The sequence below is a fragment of the Hemiscyllium ocellatum genome, chromosome 30 (assembly GCF_020745735.1).
Source record: "Hemiscyllium ocellatum isolate sHemOce1 chromosome 30, sHemOce1.pat.X.cur, whole genome shotgun sequence".
NCBI lineage: Eukaryota > Metazoa > Chordata > Chondrichthyes > Orectolobiformes > Hemiscylliidae > Hemiscyllium > Hemiscyllium ocellatum.
Window position 1 is genome coordinate 45,522,969 of NC_083430.1, and position 15,622 is coordinate 45,538,590.

A 15,622-nucleotide genomic window follows, 5' to 3' on the forward strand; every position below is an offset into this window, starting at 1 on the left:
CAGCAACTTAACCCAATGATATTTCCTGGAAACCAACCTTGTTTTCCAAAACTTAAGCTATTCTTATCTCATGAACTGAGTTTTTTGCATCTGCACTTGAAGGTCAGTTAGGATGACCAGTAGTGTCTTATCTAGTCTAGCTATTTCTATGCTGTAAAGGAAGCATTGTCTGCTAATCTTTATTGAGACAGACTGTGGTCAAGTCAATTCTGCAGCTTGAGCAGGGTTCAAAGTCATTTAATGCAGCTTTAAGCAGAATTGTCAATTTGCATCCTATAAGCCATTTTGTTATGTTATTTGCATTAAGAAGCCATTTTATTGCCACCTAAGTTAGTAAGAGCATGTATTAAGTACTTATTCCTGACAACAACTAGTTACCTCAGCCTGTATTCAGGTTTCAGTTCCTCATGGCAACATCCTTGGAAATTTTCTAAACTCTTTCAAGTTTCACAACATCCTTCCTATATCAGGAAGTTCAGAATTGCACGCAGTATTCCAAAAATGCCTAATCAATGTCCTGTACAGCCGCAACATGACCTCCCAATTCGTACACTCAATGCATTGACCAATAAAAGCAATCATATCAATCACCTTCTTCACAAATGGAAGAAACCATTCAGCACAGGATTATTATTCTCATTTGGACATTGGTTCTAACTGAGCTCAATGTCACTTAATCACTTTTCACTGTTCAAAGTTGCAAATTGTTTTCAATTCCATGGCATTGTTAATTCTGCCTGCATCAGATTAGTGGAGTCACAACATAGTTTCTATCATCTGACACTGTCCTTAGAAGGACTTTGACTGGTAAAGGGCCCTCTTGGTGTAGAATGGTACTGACACAACCCCTGGACTAGGAGGCCTGGGTTCAAGTCCTATTGTCCCAGAGGTGTGTAATAACATATCTGGACAGTTTGGTTAGAAAATTGGAAACATATAGGTAAAGTTGCCTCTGTATCTACGAGATAAAAGTTTTTGCAGAGGTAGAATTTGAAAAATATAGATTAAAACACAAAGACTAAAAAAAAAGTTGCACTGACTGAAGACAAAGAAAACCTCCGCTTCAGAGTGAACTATGTGCCAGAAGAAGATATTTGTCTTTTGGTCAGTCATTCTGAAAAGTTTATACTGAGCAATAAATTGACAGCATGTTTAAAATGTCTCGTCTCTCCATCCCCTTACTTCACAGTCTTACATGAATCAATACAAATCTATAAGGTAATCAAGTGGTTACATCTCACTGCATGCACAGTGTTTGACTTGAATCAGAAATAACAATTTTCTGAGTTAATCGTTTAAAAGCCTATATTTGGCATCTGGAAGATTGTACAGGGCGACCATCGTATCCATGGAGTCAGTTTCCGCAGTTTCAGTTGCCCGTGGTTTACCGCAGACTGAAAATATCACATGGAACATTTCAGAACCAGGGACCAGGGGGCTGACGGGAAGGTAAACTGCCCATTTAAATGAATAGGTTCTCTACTATCTGTGGTTGCAGGCTTCTTGGAACATATCCCCAGCGGACTACTATATTCACTTTCTAGCATTCTGTTCAAGTAAACACTAGATTGCTTAGGCATCCAGACATTTTACAGACTGTCACTTCTAAATCTCAAAAACAAGGCTTCCTCCAATTTTCTAGGGCACCGTTCAATAAGTTGCCCAATAAAGTATCATGTTGTTGCTTTATTTGATTGCTTGTTTCACATGAACAATTACTATAGACAATAGCTTGACCTTCCAAATGCCACATATGAAAGCATGACCACCTGCAACTTTTAATCCAAGTCTCTCACCACCTAGATTTGGAAATAACTTGCTCTTCCTTCACTGTCATTGGGTTCAAAACCTATAATTCCCTCAAAGGGCATTGTGGAATCTTCCTACACCACAGACAGCAGTGGTTCGAGGAAACATCTCACCACCAGCTTCTCAATGGCAACTAGGGACTGGCAATAAATGCTGACTTGCCACCAATGCCCATGCCTGACGTGTATAAAAAATATCTTCCAGGTCCATTTATTATGTTCCGCCAGTAGCTGCTGAAGTCACCATAACCATTCCCAACTTGTTCCTTTCATGGATTAGCAGCCAACCTAAGATAATATCTTCAGGTAGTCACAGCATGTACTACATCCACCAAATACTTTGCTAATGCTGAATCCGAAAATTGCCCTGCAGATTCTGTTAAATACAATCATGGTCACATCTAACGAGCTTACCAATAAAATTCATCACTGTCAACAGAAGCTGCTAGAAAAGCTCAGCAGATCTGGCAGCATCTGTGGAGAGAAATCAGAGTTAACATTTCGGGTCCAGTGATTCTTTCTCCGAACCAGACTCAAAACATTTAGTCTGATTTCTCTTCACAGATGCTAGCGACGATGTGCAGGTGCTGGTGTTGGATTGGGATGGACAAAATTAAAAATCATACAACATCAGGGTAAAGTCCAACAGGTTTATGGAAGTACAAGCTTTCGGAGTGTTGAACTTTCATCAGGCATCTTATATTCCAAATAAACCTGTTGGATTATAACATGGTATTGTGTGATTTTTAACTCCACAGATGCTATCAGACCTTCTGAGCTTTTCCAGCAACATCTGTTTTTGTCTCTAATTTACAGCATCTGCAGTTCTTTCCGTTTTCATCACAATCAATGTCTGCCTATTTTGTTGATAGTTGGGAAAGCCTAACTTTAATGAATCTGTTGAACTGCAAACACAAAATACATTTGCTACAAAGTACTCACCAATCTGGGGGAGGAGATTCAGTGGGGTGAGCAATTTTGAAGATTTCGTAGTAGCACTTAAAGAGGAGTGCTGGAAGCACTAAAATGGAAATAAAATAGCTTTTAACAGCAGGACTATATTTTGCAATACTTAAAGTTGGAAATGGATTAAATAATGGAACAGTTTAACACTTTAAAGTCACAAATAACTTTAGGAAAAACAAGTTGCAAACTTTTCCCCAACTGCAATTGAGCATTTATTTCAATTCTGTTCAAAATTTGCCTTGCAATTTCTACCAGCTTCTACTCACAAGCAAAACTTCAGTAGAAATGTGGATAACTTTGAAAGTGGAATAGGGATTATAATCCAGTTTGCATTGTTTGAGGAGGGTCCTGCTGATCTCCCATTGGAGCTGTGGAAACTGATACAGGGTAACAACAAAGAGCAAATCTGTATTTCAGATCTGCTCAGTTTTATTTCCTTGCTTGCTTTGTTTTTAGACAATTACATGATAGCACCTTAATGAAGTCCATTATTTTAAAAGTCCCATACAAAGTCAATTCCAAATTAAACAGAAAATGTGAAAGAAGTAATCAGATACATCGGCTTTCAAGATATCAATTGGGTAAGGGGATTCTGTAGTCTGAGCCAGCAGAGAAAAAGCAGAATGGTGTGTTGTTTCCCTGGATGTCTGGATCAGGGATGTCTCAGAGAGGGTGCAGAATGTCCTCACAGGGGAGAGGAGCCAGCAGGAGGTTATTGTCCACATTGGAACCAACGACATAGGAAGGGAAAAGGTTGAGATTCTGAAGGGAGATTACAGAGAGTTGGCAGAAATTTAAAATGGAGGTCCTCAAGAGTAGTAATATCTGGATTACTCCCAGCGCTACAAGCTAGTGAGGGCAGGATTAGGAAGATAAAGCAGATGAATGCATGACTGAGGAGCTGGTGTATGGGAAGGGGATTCACATTTTTGGATCATTGGAATCTCTTTTGGGGCAGAAGTGATCTATACAAGAAGGACGGATTGCACCTAAATTGGAAGGGGACTAATATACTGGTTGGGAAATTTGCTTGAACTGCTAGGGAAGATTTAAACTAGGAGATAGTGAGGAAAGAGATCGATCTGAGATGGGTACAGCTGAGAACAGAAGTGAGTCAAACAGTCAGGGGAGGCAGGGACAAGGTAGGATTATGTACATTAAACTGCATTTATTTCAATGCAAGGGACCTAACAGGGAAGGCAGATGAACTCACGGCATGGTTAGGAACATGAGACTGGGATATCATAGCAATTACAGAAACATGGCTCAGGGATGGGCAGGACTGGCAGCTTAATGTTCCAGGATACAAATGCTACAGGAAGGATAGAAAGGGAGGCAAGAGAGGAGGAGGAGTGGCATTTTTGATAAGGGATAGCATTACAGCTGTCCTGAGGGAGGATATTTCCGGAAATACATCCGGGGAAGTTACTTGGGTGGAACTGAGAAATAAGAAAGGGATGAGCACCTTTTTGGGATTGTATTGATAGACCTCCCAATAGTCAGAGGGAAATTGAGAAACAAACTTGTAAGGAGATCTTAGCTATCTGTAAGAATAATAGGGAAGTTATGGTAGGGGATTTTAACTTTCCAAACATCGACTGGGACTGCCATAGTGTTAAAAGTTTAGATGGAGAGGAATTTCTTAAGTGTGTACAAGACAATTTTCTGATTCAGTATGTGGATGTACCTTCTAGAGAAGGTGCAAAACTTGACCTACTCTTTGGAAATAAGGCAGGGCAGGTGACTGAAATGTCAGTGGGGGAGCATTTTGGGGCCAGTGACCATAATTCTATTTGTTTTAAAATAGTGATGGAAAAGGATAGACCAGATCTAAAAATTGAAGTTCTAAATTGGAGAAAGGCCGATTTTTACGGTATTAGGCAAGAACTTTGAAAAGCTGATTGGAGGCAGATGTTCGCAGGTAAAGGGACGGCTGGAAAATGGGAAGCCTTCAGAAATTACATAACAAGAATCCAGAGAAAGTATATTCCTGTCAGGGGGAAAGTGAAGGCTGATAGGTATAGGGAATGCTGGATGACTAAAGAAATTGAGGGTTTGGTTAAGGAAAAGAAGGAAGCGTATGTCAGGTATGGACAGGATAGATCGAGTGAATAGTATAAAGGAAGTAGGAGTATATTGGGTGTAGGTTTGCTCGCTGAGCTGTAGGTTTGATATCCAGGCGTTTCGTTACCTGGCTAGGTAACATCATCAGTGGTGACCTCTAAGTGAAGCGAAGCTGTTGTCTCCTGCTATTTATATCTTTCTCCTGGGTGGGGTTCCTGGGGTTTGTGGTGATGTCATTTCCTGTTCGTTTTCTGAGGGGTTCATAGATGGCATCTAGATCTATGTGTTTGTTTATGGCGTTGTGGTTGGACTGGCAGGCCTCTAGGAATTGTCTGGCATGCCTTTGCTTAATCTGTCCCAGGATAGATGTGTTGTCCCAGTCAAAATGGTGGCTTTTTTTTCATCAGTGTGTCGGGCCAAGAGGGAGAGAGGGTCATGTCTTTTTGTGGCTAGCTGGTGTTCGTGTATCCTGGTAGCTAACTTTCTTCCTGTTTGTCCTACGTGGTGTTTGTGACAGCCGTTGCATGGAATTTTGTAGATGACGTTGGTTTTGTCCATGGGATGTACTGGGTCTTTTAAGTTTGTTACTTTTTGTTTGAGAGTGTTGGTGGGTTTGTGTGCTACTAGGATTCCGAGGGGTCTGAGTAGTCTGGCTGAGACTTCTTTGATGTATGGTAAGGTGGTTAGGGTTTCTGGCTGTGTTTGGTCTGTTTGTCGTGGTGTTCTTGAGGAATCTGCGCACTGTATTTTTTGAGTATCCGTTCTTCTTGAATACGTTGTATTGATGGTTCTCCTCTGTTTTGCGTAGTTCGTCTGTGCTGCAGTGTGTGGTGGCTCGTTGGAATAGTGTTCTGATACAGCTTCGTTTGTGTGTGTTGGTTGTTGGTGTAGTTAAGTATTTGGTCAGTGTTGCCAGTTTTCTGTATACGCAGGTTTGTAGTTTTCCGTTGTCCTTTCTTTCAACTGTGAAGTCCAGGAATGCGAGTTTGTTGTTGGTTTCTTCCTCCTTGATGAACTTTATACCTGTGAGGGTGTTGTTGATGATGTTAAATGTCTCCTCTATCTTGTTTCGTTTTGTGATGACAAATGTATCATCTACGTAACACTAGCCATTTAGATACAGAACTGGCTCAAAGGTAGAAGACAGAGGGTGGTGGTGGTGGTGGTGGTGGAGGGTTGTTTTTCAGAGTGGAGGCCTGTGACCAGTAGAGTGCCACAAGGAACGGTGCTGGGTCCTCTACTTTTTGTCATTTACATAAATGATTTGGATGCGAGTATAAGAGGTTACCTCAGATTACAACAGGATGTGGACCAGATGGACCAATGGGCTGAGAAGTGGCTGATGGAATTTAATTCAGATAAATGCGAGGTGCTGCATTTTGGGAAAGCAAATCTTAGCAGGACTTATACACTTAATGGTAAGGTACTAGGGCATGTTGCTGAACAAAGAGACCTTGGAGTGCAGGTTCATAGCTCCTTGAAAGTGGAGTCGTAAGTAGATAGGATAGTGAAGAAGGCGTTTGTTATGTTTTCCTTTATTGGTCAGAGTATTGAGTACAGGGGTTGGGGGGTCATTTTGCAGCTGTACAGGACATTGGTTAGGCCACTGTTGGAACATTGCGTGCAATTCTGGTCTCCTTCCTATCGAAAAGATGTTGTGAAACTTGAAAGAGTTCAGAAAAGAGTTACAAGGATGTTGCCAGTGTTGGAGGATTTGAGCTACAGAGAGAGGCTGAACAGGCTGGGGCTGTTTTCCCTGGAGCACGGAGGCTGAGGGGTGACCTTATAGAGGTTTACAAAATTATGAGGGGCATGGATAGCATAATAGACAAAGTCTTTTTCTGGGGTCGGGGAGTCCAAAACTAGAGGGCATAGGTTTAGGGTGAGAGGGAAAGATATAAAAGAGACCTAAGGGGCAACTCTTTCACGCAGAGGGTGGTACGTGTATGGAATGAGCTGCCAGAGGATGTGGTAGAGGCCGGTACAATTGCAACATTTAGGAGGCATTTGGATGGGTATATGAATAGGAAGGATTTGGAGGTATATGGGCCGAGTGCTGGCACGTAGGACTAGATTGGGTTGGAATATCTGGTTGGCATGGACAGTTTGGGTCGAAAGGTCTGTTTCCATGCTGTATATCTCTGTGACTCTGTGACTCTATCAATTCACAGATGTCTATAAAGAAGTTGCTTTGCTCTAAATATATTTGGAACTGTTGCTAAATCAAACGCAAACTTTAGCATGGAGTAATTCTTATGCTTGCATCCCACACTGTAATAAGTACACATGCAAACTTAATAATGAAATACATAAATTATAGATAGAATAAAGTAACTAACTTTCCTATATCTAAATATTGCTGTGGAGCACGTTTTGAATTGTAAGATGACCAATCTGCATTAATACATTTTTAAATCTAATCAGATTAATAAATTTCAGTGCCTACAGCACCACATAACTTATTAGTATTTAGTTGAAAGCCATGAATCATTTTTATGTTTCAGCCCCTGTAAGCAGCGCTTGCAAACTGGCACATGAGGAATTGATAGAATGAGTACTAGAATCCCTGTTACTCCCGAGGGAAATAAAGATAGTTCATATGAAAGGACATGAAAAGGGGAATGATCTGGAAGCAAGAGGAAATAGACTGGCCGATGAGGTAGCTAAAGAAGTGGCGCTGATTCCACAAGGAGCCGCAATATATTCCCTAATACCTGTAATTCCGGATCCTCAGGGTACCCCGTTGTTTACTGCAAAGGAGGAGGAGGAACTAAAAGACTTGGGGCCGCGGATGGGTGCTGGATGTTACCCAATGGGAGGGAGATGTTGAATAAAATGATGATGCGAGAGATTATGGCTGTCCTACATCAGGGGAGTCACTGGGGAGTGCAAGCATGTGTGATTTAGTCTGAAGGAAATATCGATGCAAAGGGATGTACACAATAGCCGAACAGATATGTGAGGAATATATAACATGTAAGAAGGTGCTAAGGAAACAAGTCCCAAGAGGGAGAGAACCTGGGCTAAGACCATTCCAGAGCATCCAGGTAGATTGTACTGAATTACCCAGAGTGGGAACACTGAGATATATGTTGGTAATAGTTGATCATTTATCTGGATGGGTGGAGGCATATCCTCTGGCCACTGCCACAGCCAGTGGGGTGTCCAAGATAATACTTGAGCACATAGATAGCAGATACGGGATAGTGGAGTGTATAGATTCAGATCAGGGAACTCACTTTACTTTCAAGGTACTCCAAGGGGTTAGGGATCTCCTGGAAGTTCCACACCCCTTGGCACCCACCCTCATCAGGAAAGGTTGAAAGAATGAACCAAACACTCAAGAAACAGTTATCTAAATTAATAATAGAAACCAGACTCCCTTGGACAAGTGTTTACCTATAGCACTCTTGCGAGTGAGGACGGCCCCAAGGAAAGATTTGTGGCTTCCCCCTTATGAGATATTGTTTGGCCTGCCCTACTTGGGATCAAAAGGGGAACTGCCAATCCCATAAACTAAAGATTTGTTCTTAAAGAAGTATATACTGGGTTTGTCCTCCTCTTTGTCTTTCCTCTGAAAACAGAGTTTATTGGCACAGACTCCGCCCTTGAATTCACCGTTTATCCCATCCGGCCAAGAGATTGGGTCCAAATTAAGTCATAGACAGAAACTAAATTGCAACGGATTGGGAGGGACCATACCAGACTTTTTTGACTACCGAAACGGCGATAAGAATGGTGGAAAAAGGCTGAACTCATTACACCAGAATTAAGGGACCAGTGGAATCCCCGGTTGAGAAAGAAGTCTGAACAGTCAATCAATGCAAACTCAGGCTAAAAAGACTTTAAATGACTGATTATACCGTGACGACGTGAGCACTGGATGGTTTTTTTTATATAGATTCCATGTAAAGTCTCTTGGTGCTTCAATACTATTGTAGAATGCTGGGGAAGCTTAGGGTTATAATATTAGCTCTCTTAGTATTGGGATTTTGTCAAACATCGTCGTCATACTTGCTATTAACAGTCTCTGAGTCTGATAATCCACAAGTAATAGACACTGATGCATGCAGCTTAGTAAATTGTGGGGATGTAGATAATCAGAGACAGTACCACAGCTCAGAGATACATCTTAAGTCCTACAGGGATGGCCTTGGGGATGGTACTTGGTATAATGGTCTCGTCACAGTACACCGGGCCCCTTTCCGACCAGCTCTCGATTGTCCCGATAAAAAGTGTGACCCAATATACTTAATGATAAAGAAAACCACATGGCACGAAGCAATTCTAGGGGGGAGCACCTGTCAGGTACAATTAAATGAAACATTTGGAATAGAATGAAAACAAACGGGAATGATTTCTCCAGCTGTTGTTTCCGAATTAGCGTAGGGAAGGGAAACTGGGCAGAACTACTGGATAATAAGATACAACCTTTCACTCCTCCCGATGACCCTAAGGTGGTAAAAGTTACAGAGGTGAAGGACTTGAAACAGACCATCGAAATAGAAACTGGATACGGGGATGCAAATGCCTGGATTGAATGGGTAAAGTATACTGTAAAAATTCTGAATAAGAGCAATTGCTATGCATGTGCCTCCGGTAGGCCAGTGGCCCAGGTCGTCCCCTTTCCGCTCGATGGAAGCGAGACAGGAAGAGCATGAAATGTATGATAACCCTGTATCATGATAAGACTGCATGGAATGATAGGAACTGTACCTCCCTATCTCTAATGTTCCCTCCCTTGGAGAAGAAAGACTTAAAGCCCCCCCTACGTTTTCAGCCGCAGTCGGAAATCACACGTCACGTGTACGTAGACAAGGTACAAATCGGTCCAGAGACTTGGGGGAACTGAAGTTCTGTATAGAAATTGAGAGCGTCACCGGAATGGACAAGGGAGGGAACTACTTAGCACTGAAGGTTCCCCAAGCGGATCTGTGGTGGTACTGTGGAGGCAAAATATTGAGACCCACCCTACCTCCGGATTGGAGAGGGATATGTGCAATTGTACAATTGGCAATCCCATTCACCATGGCATTTGAAAAGGAGAAGATAGCAACAAAAAGGGGGAGGAGTAAAAAATCATTATTAGACACCACTTTTGATGATAGGATTTATCTAGACTCTATTGGAGTTCCTAGAGAGGTACCAGTACAAGGCTCGTAACCAGATTGCTAGCAAAAAGTGACGACTGCAGATACTGGAGATCAGAGCTGAAACATGTGTTGCTGGAAATGCGTAGCAGGTCAGGCAGCATCCAAGGAGCAGGAGAATCGACATTTCGGGCATAAGCCCTTCTTTAGGAATGAGGAAGGTGTGCCAAGAAGGCTAAGATAAAAGGTAGGGAGGAGGGACTTGGGGGAGGGGTGTTAGGAATATGATAGGTGGAAGGAGGTTAAGGTGAGGTCCAGTCCCAACGCCCCTCCCCCAAGTCCCTCCTCCCTACCTTTTATCTTAGCCTGCTTGGCACACCTTCCTCATTCCTGAAGAAGGGCTTATGCCCGAAACGTCAATTCTCCTGCTCCTTGGATGCTGCCTGACCTGCTGCACTTTTCCAGCAACACATTTTTCAGCTCGTAACCAGATTGCAGCAGGTTTTGAATTGGCTCTATTCTGGTGGGTAACGGTCAACAAGAATGTGGACTATTTAAACTATATTTTCTATAACCAGCAAAGATTCATCAATTACACTAGGGATGCAGTCAAAGGCATAGCAGAACAGCTTGATGCAATCAATAGAATGGCCTGGGAAAATAGAATGGCTTAGATATGATCGTAGCTGAAAAAGGGGGTGTATGCGTGATGTTAGGAGGGAGCTGTTGTACTTTTATTCCAAATAATACTGCACCTGACTGGTCAATCACTCATGCCTTGCGAGGATTGATCACCTTGACAGAAGAACTGGCTGAGAATTCAGGGGAGGACACATCATTCACGGGATGGCTGGAATCATGATTTGGGAAATGGAAGGGAGTGGTAGTCTCCATCCTCACCTCTACTGGTTGCATCAAGCTGTTCTGCTATGCCTTTGACTGCATCCCTAGTATAATTGATGATAGTGGTAGCTGGGGTACTGGTAGCAATTGGCTGTTGTATCATACCTTGTGTACGGGGACTAACCCAACGGCTGATTGAGACAGCCTTGGCAAACAGATGTCCCTAAAAGGTAATCAGGCAGAGGAACTCTACCTCGTGAACAATGAGGGGATGGGTGACTTGAGGCCAAAATGGATGAAGTCTCGGGGATAATGCTTGCAAATTTGGGGGCTACATATGAGAGAAATGGTAAGAAGCATTTGCGAAGTTTGTTGTTTCTGCAAAAATCACAAGGCCGAGTCATGGGGGTGAAATGTTAAGCTAGATATGCTTGCAAGCAGTTACAAGTAGCTGCATCTTGCTTCTGCAAAAATTGCAAGGCGGAATCATGAGGGTATATTCCAAGATATAACTAACTGAAAAGGGAGGTAGTCGACTGGTAGAAACAGATGTATTGACATGACCATTGCAATTGTCATGCACATTGGGAGTTAATATGAACAAGATTACCAAATAAGACCCTGTGTTGCGTCAGCAAAATTAATAAGACCCAGCTGTCGGGGGGGGGGGGTGGGTGCACGCCACAGACAAATGTGGTAAGCCGATTAGAGACTCAACTGAACTGTATAAATTGTAATGTAACCTCCTGATCCGGCGTGCCTCCTTTATGGCCACCCTGCTTGCAAGCCCGTATGAATAAAGATTGCTTCAGAATTTGACTCGGAGTGAAATTATTGAATAGTGAGCTTCGTTTCTCACAAGCCCCATGGTGTAGATGCTGGACCTGATTGCATGGAGATACACAGCAGGTTTGAATAACATTGCTGTGTCTGGGAGCTTGACGTGGAGTCATAGTGTCATACAGCAGGGAAACAGACCCTTGAGTCCAACTCATCCATGCCGATCAAGTTTTCCAAACTAACCTCATTTTATTTACTTATATTTGGCTCATATCCCTCAAAACCTCTCCTATTCATGTGTCTGTCCAAATGTCTTTTCAAATGTTGTAATTGTATGTGCATCTATCACTTCCCCTGGCAGTTCACTCCAGAAACACACCATGCTCTGTGTGAAAAAGTTGTGCCTCAGGTCCTTTTTAAATCATTCCCCTCTCACCTTAAACCTATGCAGTCTAGTTTTGGGCTCTGCTAGCCTAGGGAAATGTCTGCTATTCAACTTATCTATGCCTCCCATGATTTTATAAACTCCATAAGGTCACCCCTCAAATTTTCTCATTCCAGGGGAAAAAAATCCCAACTATCCAGCATCTTCTTACACTCAAACCTTCCAGTCCTGGTAACATTCTTGTGAATCTTTTGATTTGATTTTTTTATAGTCACATGTACCTAAGTACAGTGAAAAGCTTTGTTTTGCAAGGAGTACAGATAGATCATAGCAAACAAGGGTGCCTCGACAGAGATCATAGGGTGCCTCGACAGAGCGAGACACATAAGGTTACAGTTGCAGAGGGGCATAAAGCAAGATCAATATTACTTGAAGTTAGAGAAGTCCATTCAGCAGTGTAACTTCAGCAGGGAAGAAGCTGTTCTTGAAGCTGTGGTTACATGTGTTAAACTTCTGCATCCTCTGCCTGACAGAGTTTTGCATCCTTTCCAAATTAGCATTTTTCCTTATGTCAGGGCAACCAGGCTATATGCAGTACTCACCAATGTACTGTACAGTTGTAACATGGCACCCCAACTACTCCACTTAAAGCTCTGACCAATGTAACCAAGTGTACCAAATGCCTTTTTCACCACCCTGTTACCTGTGGTACCTGAACTCTGTTCAATAACACTCCCTACCATTATCAGTGATTGCCCTGGTTTGTCTTACCAAAATGCAACATCTCACATTTATCTAAATTAAACTCTAACTCCTCTCCTTGACCCATTGCACTATCTGGTTGGGATCCCATTGGATTCTTAGATAACCATCTTCACAGTCCACTATACCACCAATTACAGTGTCATCTGCAAACCAACTAACCATGCTTCCTTCAAATAGCATCTACAAAACCACTTGATGCATAACAGACATCAAATGCTGCAAGATGGGACTTGAGTAGATAGATACTTGATGATTAGCATCGACATGATCCAAGTATCACCTCCTTCTATGTTGCAAAGTCTGACTGAATTGAATGCCATATCTCCCCCTTTACACCATCTGGGTGCAGGTCAGACTTAACAGTGACTTACAGAACATTGCCAAACCACATTACCCTCTCCGCCACGTCCACAGATGTGGGGCATGGTGACAGTGAGCACCTTTGGTACTTATTAAGAAAGGTGTCATGATTTGGAGGTGCCGGTGTTGGATTGGGGTGTACAAAGTTAAAAATTACACAATACAAGGTTATAGTCCAACAGGTTTATTTGGAAGCATTAGCTTTTGGAGCGCTGTTCCTTCATCAGATGGCTATGGAGAATAAGATCATGATCACAGAATTTATAGCAAAAGGAGTCCAATGTCATGGAGATGTGATATAGTAAACACTCTTAGATTAAATATTTTATCATGGGATATGTGGTTTTTGTCCCTTGATATGCAAATCCCCGAGCTTCTTTTCAATTACATTCACAAGATAGCTCAGGTTTTTAAATGATAGATGTGAAGTCTGTCTGTGTTCCAATGCTATATCAGACTGATAAACCCTCCGTACATTTTTAGAGTTTTATATGGATTCATGCATCCTTTGAGCAAAGGAAAATGTAATTCTGCAAAAACAAATTCACCCCATACGCTTGTATGTGTGAGCATGTAGAAATGACAGATTGAGTGTGCATGAGAGTGTGTGCATGTGGATGTGAGTGCATGTGATAAGAGTATGTGTGCATGTACGTGTGTGTCTAAGCTTGCTTAAGTGTGTGAATGTGATAGGGTATATGTGAGAGGGTGCGTGTGTCGGTGTGAGTGCAGGGGTGTATGTGCATATGAGAGGATCTGCATAACTGTGTGAGTATGTAGGGGTATGTGTATCATGCAGTGGGGTCACCTGTAGTGTGACATGAACCCTTGGTCCCAGTTGAGGCCATTCCCATGGGTACCGAATTATGCTATCAGCTTCTGCTCAGCCACTTTTTGTTGTTGCTTGTCCCAAAGTCCGCCTTGGAAGATGGTCAAATATCCCAGATCCCTGAACTGTTCCTGACTGGGAGGGAACATTTCTGCCTGGTGATTGTTGTGAGGTGTCCATTCATCAGTTGTCATAACATCTGCTGGGTCTCGCCAATGTACCATACCCTACTGCATCCTTGTCTGCAGCACATGAGATCGACCAAGTTGGCTGAGTTACATGAGTACTCACTATGGGGTACATGGTGTTAACCATGTTGTTACTCTGACATGTCTTGCAGCAGCTGCTGTGGCAGGGTTGGATGGTGTTGTTGTCCTCAAGGCTGGACAGTTTGCTACAAATCATGATCTGTGTAAGGTTTGATGTGATAAAAGCAAGAAGTGGTGGTGTAGGGAAGTTTTTGGCGAGGTGCTCATCCTCATCGATAATGTGTTGAACATTGCGAAGAAAATGGCGTAGTCGTTCAGCTCTGGGAAGTACTGGACAACAAAAGGTACCTTATCTGTTGCAGCCTGTGTCTCTCTCCTGATTTATGATTTCTCGTTGTGACACGTAGAACTGGCGGTCAATGAGTTCAGCATCATACCGTCTTCTTATGAGGGCATCCTTGAGCACTTTCAAGTGTCCGTCGCATTCCTCCTCAACTAAACAGATCCTGTTTATCTTTCGGGCGGAAGCTGGAGGTTATCCCTGGGTTTTTGTATAATGATGTGCTGAGGTGCCCATCCTTGGTGGAGATGCATGTGTCCAAGAATGAGACAGATATTAAAGAGTAGTCCATCGTAAGTCTGATAGTCGGATGAAACCCATTGACATCACTGTGTAGTTGTTTCAGTGACTCCTCACCATGGGTCCAAAGGAAGAAAATGTTGTCAATATATCTAGTGTGTAGAGTTGGTTGGAGGACCTGCATAGAGAAGTCTTGTTCGAACTTGTGCATGAAGATGTTGGCATATTGAGGTGCAAATTTATTCCCCATGGCCATTTACAAAGTCTGGATGAAGATCTTGTTTTTGAAGGTGAAACGTTGTGGTTGAGGATGAAGCAGATGAGTTGTAGCATGGTGCTTGAAGATTGGCAGTTGTTGGTATTGAGTACTAAGGCTGTTGCCCTGATGCCATCATTGTGGGGGATGCTGGTGTAAAGTGCTGAATTGTCCAAACTCAGCACCCACGGACCAGTCAAACTGGGAACAGTCCTCATCACAATGGACATTTCAGCACTCTACATGAGCATCCCCAAGACAACGGCATCAGGGCAACAGCCTTAGTACTCAATACCAACTGCCAAACTCCGAGCACCATCCTACAACTTATTCACCATCCTTGACCACAACATTTCACCTTTGACAACCAGTTCTTCATCCAGACACATGGAACAGCCATGGGGAATAAATTTGTACTCCAATATGCCAACATTTCATGCAAAGGTTTGAACAAGATTTCTTCTCTATGCAGGTCCTCCATTTGACGACATTTTCTTCCTTTGGACCCATGGTGAGGAGTCACTGAAACAACTACACAGTAATATCAATGAGTTTCATACCACTATCAGACTTACCATGGACTACTCTTTAATATCTGTCTCATTCTTGGACACATGCATCTCCATCAAGGATGGCACCTCAGCACCTCACTGTACTGAAAACCCAGGGAAAACCTCACAATGCTGC